The sequence below is a fragment of the Mastigoproctus giganteus genome, chromosome 7 (genome assembly GCF_048544385.1).
Source record: "Mastigoproctus giganteus isolate SK-2022 chromosome 7, ASM4854438v1, whole genome shotgun sequence".
Lineage (NCBI taxonomy): Eukaryota > Metazoa > Arthropoda > Arachnida > Uropygi > Thelyphonidae > Mastigoproctus > Mastigoproctus giganteus.
Window position 1 is genome coordinate 33,153,935 of NC_143581.1, and position 12,203 is coordinate 33,166,137.

The 12,203-nt window shown below is 38.5% G+C and overlaps 1 protein-coding gene across 1 annotated transcript in view; it reads right to left on the minus strand.

Annotated features, from left to right (window-relative positions):
• LOC150082799 (mitochondrial inner membrane scaffold 1) overlaps window positions 1–10,984 on the minus strand; it is a 50,587-nt gene extending 39,603 nt beyond the window's left edge. Inside the window, exon 1 of the mRNA XM_090378285.1 lies at window positions 10,884–10,984. The gene's annotated coding sequence lies outside the window, so the exon portion shown is untranslated. The remainder of the gene's footprint in view (window positions 1–10,883) is intronic.
• Window positions 10,985–12,203: the final 1,219 nt, after the last annotated feature.

The following is a 12,203-nucleotide window of genomic DNA, read 5'->3' on the forward strand; positions in this document are numbered from 1 at the left end:
CAATTCATATCTACCATAGGCTTCTGTATCACTTAATAATTTATATGCATCCCATGTACTTTTCTTCTCTGTCACATTTCTCAATAGTTCATCTGACATCCATTTAGGTCTAAGCCTTGAACAGTATTTCTTCGTTGGTATGAAAAGCTAGCAGCTGCTACAATTACTTCCCTGAATGCTCCTTAATTAGAATTTACTGTTGGTAACATCATCAGTTGGTCCCACTGAACAGAATTTGAAAACTGTCTGAGACCACTGTAGTCACCCTTATGAAAACAAAAGCCTTTCCCTTTACCCTCTACAGTAGTTCTTTTTAATTAAGTACTAACATTAGTACACTGTGATAGCTGCCACCCAGTGGGTTTTTTACCTGCAGATCCTTGTTGTGTATAACTACATTCCTCTTAAGATGATCTTGCATACATATGTGAAAAATCTGAAATTTTGGTTTGAACTGTTTTCCAAGTGCTACTTCTGAATAAAATTTCTGAACCTAAGTTCTATGTTTGCAGGAGCATTAGAGGGGAGAAAAAATATTTTTTCCGCAATACTTTTTTTTTTTTTTTTTTCATGTAAACCCCAAACACGGGAGGTATTGGAACCTGTAGTACTTAGTACCGTGCTTGGGCTGGAGGTTGAGAAGATGAAAGGAGATATTTGTTGACATTAGACTTGAACTTCTGTAGACTAATTTTCAGGAAATATGTACGAAGGAAGGTTTTCCAGAAAACGGCAATTGAATGAATAAACAAGGAAGATGAAAAGTTGGTTCTGTGAGTTTGAAGTTGGACAGTAAATGGATGTTGGCTGGTGGCGGCACGGGTTTGGACTTTTTTTGAAAGAGAGAGAGTGGGAATTATAGAAGCCAATTCAGAAAAACAGTACCCATGGAGGTATCTGTAGAAGATGCATGCAGCAGAAACAGTACATCTATGAGACAGCGAGTGAAGAGATTCTGTTAGAGATGGATCATTAATTAACCTAACTGCCCTCTTCTGAATGGAATCACAAGAAGCCTGAGAGAGGTTTTGGGGGCACCACTCCAGATGTGGGAACAATATTCCATGGTAGGGTGGATTTGCGATTTGTACAGAGTGAACAGCTGTTTGGAAGAAAAGTAACACTGAGAGCGAAAGATAAAACCAAGTTTTTTAGATGCAGAGGAAGCAATATTTGTAATGAGCTTGTGCCAAGAGAGATTAAAAGTCAGGGTGATCCCCAAAAGATTTGCCTAGAAATTGGAGTGTCACCAAAGGTAAGCATAGGAGAAGAATCCTGTTTGCCAAATATAAGACAAGACTGAGTTTTAGAAGGATTGAAATCAACTAAATTGTCTTTGCCCCACTGGAGAATTACTTGGAGATAAGCATTTAAGGAATTGGTAGCAGATTTTTGAGAATTTGAAGCTGATTGAGAAGAACAAGGTTTCTTAAAATGGAAAGTGAAATGCAATGTGCTATCATCGGCAAAACTATGGATAGGATTTCCAGTCAATGGAAGAAGGTCATTAATATACAAGAGGAAAAGAGTGGGGGGGAAAGAACTGAACCTTGGGAGACACCGGCTTTAGTGGAGAAGTTAGAAGACAGAGAGCCATCTACCATCACTCTCAGTGAGCGATCAGAGAGAAAACTGGATAACCAATTACAAAACACAGTTGACAAACCATAAGATGGAAGCTTTTTAGAAGACCTTTATGCCAAACACGATCGAAAGCCTTTGAGATGTCAAGAGCAACTGCTTGTGTTTCACCGAACTATTCCATTGAATTACTCCGTAAATGGGTAACATAAGCCAGAATATCACCAGTGGATCGACACTGACGGAATCCATATTGGCGATCATTGATCAGACGGAAGGTTTCTAGGTAGTTTAAGAGTTGGTGGTTATTTGATTTCTACATTACTTTAGAAAGAGTAGAAGTAATTGCAATGGGATTTTCACCCATTTTAGGAACTGGCTGGATATGCTTTTCCAGGCAGAAGGAAAAACACCTTTGGAATAAGAAAGTGAAAAAAGGTGGCAAAGAATAGGAGTAAATTCAGGAGAAGAGATTTTGAGAACAAGTGGAGAAATACCATCGGCACCTGGAGCTTTCTTAGCATCAAGATTCGTCAAAATCCTTCTGACATCCTTTTGACGAAAGACCACAGGAGGCATTGAATGGAGCGTGTTGAGAATGGTGGGAGGTGTTTTACCAAGATCATTAATACGTGAGTTGAAGAAAAATGGGATGCTAGCAGGTCAGCTTTATCCTTGGACGAAGTGACAACAGAACCATCTGGTTTGGACAGAGGTGGGAGCAGAGATAGGCAAAAGTTGTGGCCAATAGCTTTGGCAAGAGATCAGAATGCTCGGCTACCATTAGGGCAAGAAGCAAGTTTTCTACTCTTAGCCTGTTCAAACTCTAGTTTAGACTGATTAGTAACTGCTTTACAATTGTTGTGAGGTTTGGTGTAGGCAGAAAATGAAACTGAAGAATTAGAAACAAGCCAATTACGGTATGCAACATTCTTCTCTTGAACAGCCTTAGCACATTTATTGGAAAACCAAGGTTTAGATAAAGGATTCCATTCCTACAAGAATAATTTGTCTGACACGATCTGAGCAAACACTGACATCAGAAGTTTTGAAACAGTAATCTGACCAAGGAAAAGAAATCTCGCACGTCATCTCATTTTGCATTCTTGTATGCCAAACAATACGAGGTTGGGAATAGCCATGAGATAAAGGCTCCCTTGGAGAAGAGACAATCACCAAGTTGTGATATGAGGTGCCTAAAGGACCTCTTAATTCGACCGTGTACTTAGAAGGGTTGTTTGTGAGAAAAAGATCAAGTATGTTGGCTGTATGGTTAGGATTGTCTGGTATTCTTGTAGGTAAATGAACAATCTGTGCAAAGTCATTAGTAATTGCAAAAGCCTCGGCATCTCGACCAGCTGGGTCGGTGTGACTAGAAAACGGAAGCCAGCTGGAGTTGTGAACATTAAAATCACCACGGAAAATTACCTCACTGTTAGGAAAGTTGTACTGGAGAAAGTCAAGTTGCAAAGAGAGGAAGTCAAAGCGCTCCAAGTGATTACTGGAATTGGGAGAACGGTAGAGACATCAGATGAATTTGACACAATGAGGTAGAGAGATTTTAAGCCAGAGGAGATTCCAAATTACCAAGTCTATGACAGAGTATATCAGAACGGACATATGCACAAGTACCACCTTTAAGGCAAAAGGAATCATAGAGTGAATAATTTCGGCAACTGAGATGAGCAGTAGTTGAATCAACTGATAACTGAGATTCTGTCAGAAAAAGTACATGGGGTTTGGCAGACTGCAAGTGGAAATGGACATCGTTGAGATTAGAAATGAGACCACGTATATTTGTGAAATGAATTAGGAAGTGTTGACATGAGTCAAAACTTGAACTGATGACATGAGTATGCCTCATTGCAAAAGTATATTGTCATCGTATTTCTTTGCTCTCATGTTTTCCATTCATCTTCAGTATTACATAGCTTATCCTATTTATGCTCATAATTTTACATCTACTGAATAATCATCAGTTTGAAGAGTTTTATCTAATGCAGTGCTTCAACCAGGCTTACAAAAAAAAAAAAAAAAAAAGGATAAACCATGCAGAAAAATAAGGAGTAGGATGAACATTCCAATTTGTTTTGGAATGATCATCCTGCCCCAACAAGCCAGTACAGAAAGTCTGTTATATGGCTGCTCATGGTTGTGTAATCAAAAATATTACTACAGAGACTTGAGAGTTTCGGTAGGTTATCAATTATGATAAAATTTGGGATAATAAGTGACTATTTATTGTCTCTATCAAACTGGATTAGTTGCAGCATGGATTTGTTATGGTGCAATCTTGTCTGTTAACTTGATTGGATACTAAGTTGCAGTAATAAAGAATCTGGATGCAAAATATAATTACGACATCATACACTTAGGTTTCAGAAAAGCTTTTGATACTGTTTCCCATGAAAGACTTCAATACAAAATGGCAGTGTGGAATTAGGGAAAACTACTGCCAAGGTTAAACAGAGGTTGGTTATCTATGGACACTGCAATTCTTGGACTAATGTTATTAGTGAAGTAACCAGGGCTCAGTTGCTGGTGTTGTTGGGATTTAGGAGCATTAGTGACTAAAGCCATATTGCTCCATATCTACCGTCTGTAAATTGCTCGTGTTCTGTGGTTGATTTGCAGTTTGCCGGATGAAAAATCTGAGTTTCCTGGAGAAAAAACCATGCTACCCTCACTTGAGATAAACTAACTCCAGGGGCTCACATCTGGTGAGTATGGGCTTGGCACACCTAGGGTCCTGAGCTGGATATCATCATTCTTCTCTTTCTTGGTGATTCCTTTCTACTTCTGACTCTCTCTCTCTCAGGGTAATTCAGAAATTCTTTTTTGGCTGGTGCAGCATAAGCCTCAGGCTTCCTTGCACTGTGTGGCTAATAATAATAACTCAGCCACATTGTGAAAAAGGCCCACAAAAATTCCTCACATCATTGGCAGGACTTTAACTCAGGTCTTTCTCACACGGTGTGGGGAAGATGGCGATTCCATCAACTGTGCTACCCATGAGGGCCCACGGTTCAGTGCTGGACCCACTGTTCTTTCCTGCTCTCTCATAATCTCTCAATCAAGTGGACCAATCAGATTGATCCACTTGATTGAGAGATTGTGCAAGGCTAAAGGGGTAGAATTTTTCTCAGCCCGGTCTGTGCTTGTTAACAGGAGAGAATGCTTCTACGGGGATGGGATACACTGATGCTATCGAGGCAGTGTTAGGTGGGTCGGAAAACTTCTAGCTTGGGTACACAGACTAAAAGATTAACAGTACCCGCTGGCAGAGGTGAAAGTGATTCTTGCACTGCTTCTATTGGAACAAGCAGCAACCTGGAAAACAAGGTGCAGGGTGTTTCAGAGACAGCTCAGAGTCATTGCGGAACTAGTAAATACATGGGCAGTATTAGGGTAGCTAAGAATAGGAACAGATGCATGTATACTTGCGTGTACACCAATGCTAGGAGTTTGGTAAATAAATTTGATGAATTTGAGGTGTTGGTCAAAACATCAAAGGCAGATATTGTTGGGATATTAGAGACATGGTATCACACAGATATAAAGAATGCATAAATGGAATTTGGGAAGTACAATGTGTACAGAAAGAATAGGAAGGGAGGAGAGGTTATGCTATTAGTTAGGAAACATAAAATTAAAGGAAGTACAGCCAGTAGACATGGCTGCACAGAGCAGTGACGAATCAGTTTGGTGTGACATAAGCACTGGGAAAGCAAAATAGAGCAAGAGTGCAATAGGCCTAATGACTCTGATGAGTATAATACTGTACAGAGAAATAGTGGGCCAGTAAATCAGTCTTATAATGGGGATTTTAATTTCCCAGATACTGACTGGAATATGTGGGTTCAGAGGTGCATTTAACGGCGGGGGCACCAGGCACGCCCTCGGCCCCGACTTCTGAAGGGCCCACACAAAACCCCAACAAATTAGTTGAACTAATATGTTCAACTATTAGTTCAAAACTTTGTGATTATTATTATGCTATTATTAATTATATTATACATATATTATATTCAAATTTTATTGGAAATAAAACATTAATATTACATAATATTTTTTATTTATTTAAAAAAAATGGTTAACATGTATTTTTATTTTCCCTGTCTCTCTCTTTTTTTTAAGGGGCACAATATTTTCTTCTGCGCCCAGGCCTCAACCGACCTTAATCCGCTACTGTGTGGGTTGGTCACTCACACACTAGCAAGGCTTTTGTGGATTTACTGAATGATTGTTTTCTACATCAGCATGTTCGGGAGGCAACTAGAGGGAGTAATACTCGATTTGATTATAAGTAGTGATTCTTCATGCATCAAGGATCTGCAGATAAAGGAACCACTATGTGGCAGTAATCACAGTGTGCTGAAGTAAGATTTACTCAAAGAGGTAACTACCATCAGCGGTAAAGGGAAGGGTTATTGCTTTTGTAAAGATGACTACAGTGGTCCGAGACAGTATTTAAATTCTATACTGTGGGACCCAACTGATGATGTTACCAACAGCAAATTCAAAATGGGAAGCATTCAAAGAATTAATCTTGTAAGCTACTAGGCTTTTCATACCAACTAAGAAATATTGTTTAAGGTTTAGGCCTAAATGGATGTCAGATGAACTAATGAAACGTGACAGAGAAGAAAATGCATGGGATACATATAAATTAACAGGTGACACAAAAGCTTAACCAAGTCACAAAGGAGGTTAGGCAGGCAAAGGCAGATTATGAGAAATCTTTGGCAAAGGATTCAAAGAAAAACAGCAAAGAGCTCTTTACTTATGTAAACTCTAGAAGGAATCAGATTGGTCCACTTGATATCGATGGTTCAACTATTGATGATCCTGCTCAGGTAGCTAACAAACTAAATGAGTATTTTGCATCTACATTCACACATTAGGAGTTATTCAGGGAGGAGAATGCCAGAGGTGAATTAAACTCTGGCAGTGAGCTAGATGATTTTGTAATAACTGAGAGCAAAGTGGAGGTTGTTGTTATTTGGTTTTTAGGAGCATTAGCAACTAAGGCCATATTGCTCCGGGGATATGCGGTGGTCATTCCCTGACCTTTCTGCATCCTCCGTATTTGGTGCTCACGGGCTCGAACCCCGGTCTAATCAAGAAGCGTGTGCTATGCACTGCTGCTCCTGCCTACCTGGCTACGGAGGCACTGCAAAGTGGAGGAGAAATTGTTGAAGATAAACATAAGAAAGGCACCTGGGATGGAAGTTATATTAAAGGAAGCAACGAAGGAAGTAGGCAAGCCCTTAGCCATAATTATGAGAACTCCCTTGGACTCAGGGGACATACCGATAGACTGGAGATATGCATATATGACCCCAATTCACAGAGGAGGCTCAAAGGGCGACAAGTAATTACAGACATGTTAGTTTAACTTCTGTTCCAAGGAAATTAATGGAGGCAGCGGTTAAAGAAGCACTGCAGGATCATCTACACAAGACTTCAGTCATAGCTCGGACATAGCATGTGTTTGTTAAGGGGAAGTCCTGTCTGACCAATTTGATTGGATACTATGATGTGGTCACAAAGGAACTGGATGCAAAGAATAATTTTGATATCATATATCTGGATCTTAGAAAAGCTTTTGATACTGTTGCACATGGAAGACTGCTGCACAAATTGGAGCAGTGTGCCATTGGAGGCAAACTGCTGCTATAGATAAAGGGATGGTTGAGTGGGAGAAGACAGAGTGGTAATCAATGGACACTGCTCTTCGTGGACTAATATTATTAGTGGAGTCCCCCACAGTTCAGTGTTTGGTCCATTGTTGTTTTCTGTATTTATTAATGATATTGATGATGTTATATAAGGCTTAATGTCCCTAATGACAGTATGCTGCTGCAACAGGATCTAGAAAAGTTGAGCAGATGGGCTGAGAGGTCGAAACTGAAGTATAACATTGACAAACGTAAAGTACTGCATATGAGAAGTAGTAACCCCAGAGTAACGTATCAACTGTGTGGTACTACACTGACAGTGGTAGAGAATGAAAAGGACCCGGAGGTAATTGTGCAGGCAGATATGAAGTTTTCTGAGCAGTGCAGATGGTCTGGAAGAGTAGCTCATGGTGTATTGTCAATGATATACAGGAATTTTTCTAGTAGGGATAAGGACATGATTATCCCCTTGTATAAGGCAATGGTGAGGCCACACCTTGAGTACTGTATACAGGTCTGGAGATCTCATTTTAAGAAGGATGTAGAGCCATTGAAACGAGTACAGATAAAGGCAACAATATCAGTGAATGGAACAAACGGTTATTCTTACAAAGAAAGACTTAACTTTTGCAAATTACAGTGTCTGGAGACAAGGCATCTGCAAGGGGTTTTTTTTTTTTATTTTGGTAGTTGTTGGCGCATCGGCTTCTGTGGCCATAATGCGCCTCCCAAAGTTTTTGCAGTACTTTGATCCAAGTCCGATGCGGGATTCGAACCTGCACCCTTTGGGTTGCCAGGCAGGCACTTTACCCATCCGGCTAGCCCGGTCAGCATCTGCAAGGTGATTGAAGTGTATAAGGTCTTGAATGCTTTGAGCATGCTCAATGCTGATGGGATTCTTCTCTTGCTCAGAATAATCGCGTGAGAGGGCATAAATTCAAATTGAGGAAAGACAGTTGTAGGATAGATGTGCGGAAGTTTGCCTTTAGCCAGCGGGTGATTAATTGCTGGAACAAATTTCCATCTGTCATTGTGGAAGTCCATAGCTTAAATAGATTCAACTCAGAACTACACTAACATTTCAAGCAAGTGAATGGGTGAAATGAGGAGGATTTTTTTTTTTTTTTTTTTTTTGGCTGATACTATATAAGCTTGCTTTATTGCATCATGTTCCTTTACTAATGCTATTCATAAAAGAATATCAGGCTTAATGACTAAGTTAGTATGCCAATAATCAGGGTAAGCTACTGCAACAAGGTATAGAAAATATTAAATGGGATGAAACGTGGCAATTGAAATTTAACTTTAACAAATTCAAGGTACTGCATATGGTATCAGTAATCAGAATAACATACCAACTATGTGATACTAAACTCGGGGTAGTAGAAAATGAGAAAACACCAGGTAGTAATTGTGCAGTCAGATATGAAGTTCACTGTACAGTGCAAATGGGCTAGGATAGCTCATGGGAGCTCTGCTGTATAAAGTATTTGTTAAGACACATCTTGAGTATTGCACACAGGTCCCAAAGTCCCACTTTAGAATGGATGTACATCTATTGGAACAAGTACAGAGAAGAGCAACAAGGTTAGTTAGGGGAACGAAATGGTACTCTAATCTAGAAAGAATTCAATTCTAAAAAATTGCACACTTCCAAGTACTGGAAAGTACTTGTAAACTAAACAGCTGCAAAATCTGATTCAGGTATTGAAGGTAAGGCTCTGAATGAATTGAGTAAGCTAAATGTTGATGGCATCCTTATGTTTGCTCAGAAAGTATTCATAAGGGAGCACAAATTTAAACTGAAAAGGATGATCACAGGATAAATGTATAGAAATTATCTTTGCCCAAAGGGTAGTTGATTGTTGGAAAAAATTCCAACTGGTGCTGTTGAAGTTTGAATAAATTTAAGGAAGAATTGTTCAGATTATTAGAATGTATGGACAGGTGATGTAAAAGTGTTTTTTTTTTTTTTTTGTATTTACTTATTTTTTTTGGCTGATGCTTTATAAGCTTGTAGTTGATCTGGTTTTTGTATTTACCTGTATCATTCCCCTTTCCACCAGGATAAAACTTCATTAAAACAATGTATTACCTTGGCACAGCTAAGAACTGGTTCATCTAGAAAATTTATTTTCCCCCCCCACCTGCATACTGCAAAAATGCATGTGAAATTTATATTTCCTTCAGGTGTTTTACAAACACATACGAGGGAGTTTTCTTTAGTACACTATGCATAAACTTATGTAGAATTACTAATTGTCTTTATGTTTATTGAACCTTTGAGTTAATAATGCCTTTGTTTTAGAAACATTTTTCTGTACATATGCCTGACCATGTGACACTTAGAGTTGCCATCTTTCAAAAATTTCTAATCTACAGATGATTTTGAAGGGTGGGGGGCAAAAGCAATCCTGACAGTTTTTCATTTAAAAAGAAATATTTTTTAGATTACTTTCTAACTAAAAAATTACTAAAAGTCTTTTGTTATAACTGTTTACTTGTACAGCTTTCTAATTTCCAATATTGGAAAATATCAATGCCATAGTTTAAAATAGGAAGGAATTAATCATAGAAGTGAGTAGCTTCTATGATTAATTCTTTGAATGTTTTTTGGCCTAAGCCACAAAAAATGTTAGATTTCCCTCTGTTGAGTTATATATTATTATGAATTTGAAAGCATATAAACTTCCCTAAAATAATGGGGAAGATACAGATTGAAAATAAAAACAAATTCACACATAATATAAAGCAACTGCCCCCTCCCCCTCCTCATTATTATTCAAAGTAATTTTTTTATGCATCTTTTCTTTCATTTTTTACTTTCTGTACTAAAAATTGGCCAAATCCTTTTCGGTGGAAGACATTCAGAAAAAGCTGCAGACAAATCTTGTTACATCCAGGTCGTTTGAAACTCTAGGGGTTCACATCTGGTGAGTATGGGCTTGGAACACCCAGGGTCCTAAGATGGATATCATCATCATTCTCATTTTTGATGATTCCCTCCTAGACTCTCTCTCTCAGGGTACTCAATCTTTTTTTTTTTTTTTTTTTTTTTTGGCTGATGCAGCATAAGCCTCAGGCTTCCTTGCACCATATGGCTAATGATAATAACTCACCCTCCGGACTGGGGTTAGAATAACACACCAGTACGCCGTTCCGGGTCGTGATAAGTTTCGCCAATGCCACGTACATTAACCGTCTTCTTTTCATTACCTCTCGAGAGTTCCATTTTGCACAATTTGCCACTTGGAGCTCTGCTTGGGCATATCTAGGGCTCCGAATCAGTTCATAATACGCATCAGTAATATCATGCACATACTTGATTATTAAAAATAAGACATTAAGACCGTTTATTAAAATTTTCTATGTTGATCCTTGGGCAGGTCCTAGAAATCACTGAGAGGTCAAGATTCAACCATAACAAAATAATAATAATGATTACGGAGACCTAATTTTCATAAACATGCACACATACGCGCACGTGTAATCGTTGTTGGATAAAACTCGAGAGTGCATGTATGAGGAAGCTCTGCATCAATAGCATCACATCTTTCACTATAGTAGTACGTTACATATATTCATTAATGAGAACTCCTAAAAGGATAAAATATAACTAACCATGATGTAACCTCTTGTACGATACCTTATCTTTTATGCAATTACAAAGCCAAAAAATGTTCCGTCCTCTGGTCTCACTTCCAACCATACATTACAATACGAAATAAGAAATATATATTTAAAAATATTTTAAAATCTTATTTCTTCCTAGTTTCACTCACCACGAGAATAATAAAGTCACAAGGAACTTTAGCGCCCCCACTACTGCATATTAATTTTCTTTTCTCAGTACGCAAACTGTTTTTTTTTTTTTTTGGCAACACCCAGAAAAGTTAGTTCATTACAAGACTGACAACATTATTTTTACCTACATTAATACATCAGCTGTTTGCAGTAAATTTTTATGCGCAGAATTCAAAGTAATTCTTAAAATTTCACATCTTATCGCAATTTCTACATACACAGGTTTTTGTGTTTACCCATAAAGCATATCTTACAATTTAGTGATACAGTATATCTTTTGTATTACCTACAAATAATGCTTGTATGTGTTCATAGATGGCAGTAATGTTGGGGAAAATTAACACGTTCAACCTTCCCTATTCAACCCCCCCCCCCCCCTTCTCCACTTGTCTAGTATGAGGCAAAGAGACAAGCACCGAAGACGCTTACCTTGTTCCCCTCTCAATGCTGCTGGCTAGAAGTCCAGAAGGATGGTTGCATCTTAAATTGCATAAGTTTGTTGTTTTGTTCTTGCTGTAGTACACGAAGTACGTGATCGACACGGGCAAAGGACGTGATCTAATGAACGTCCAAAATTGTACGAATGTCGGAAGCCGGTTGAATTGTGGCAGAATTATGGAAACTACTAATATTATCGGCTGTTCGAGGAATGCTGTAGTTGAGATGTAGTAGTTGTTGTTGTTGTTATTGAAGGTTTTGGAACAAGGGCTGCAGTGACCATATTAAACCTTTCACTTTAATACACTGGTGTGCAAAACTTAAGGACCAGTCAGGTTTTCACCTGTAGCTTCTCATAGGAATGGCCTGGATATGAGAAAATCATACCAAAGGAACCTCGTGAGGTACAGAAATGATGAAGGAAACAACAACGGAAACAAAACGGTACAGAGGGACTTTATTGAAAAATGGCAACATAGCACTGGCTGCCATGATACAGATGCATCACTGCCAAAGCTGGAACAAAGGGTGGTCTTCAGTAGGAGATATGGCCACAGGCTGTTTAGTTTGATTTTGTGGTTTTAACCTTTAGAAATAGTGCTGGTACTTAAGTTTTGCACACCAGTGTATAATAGTTTCAAGTTTGTAAGTTTTTAGAAATGAGAGAACATTCTTATCTTCTTTAGAAAGGAGAAAAAT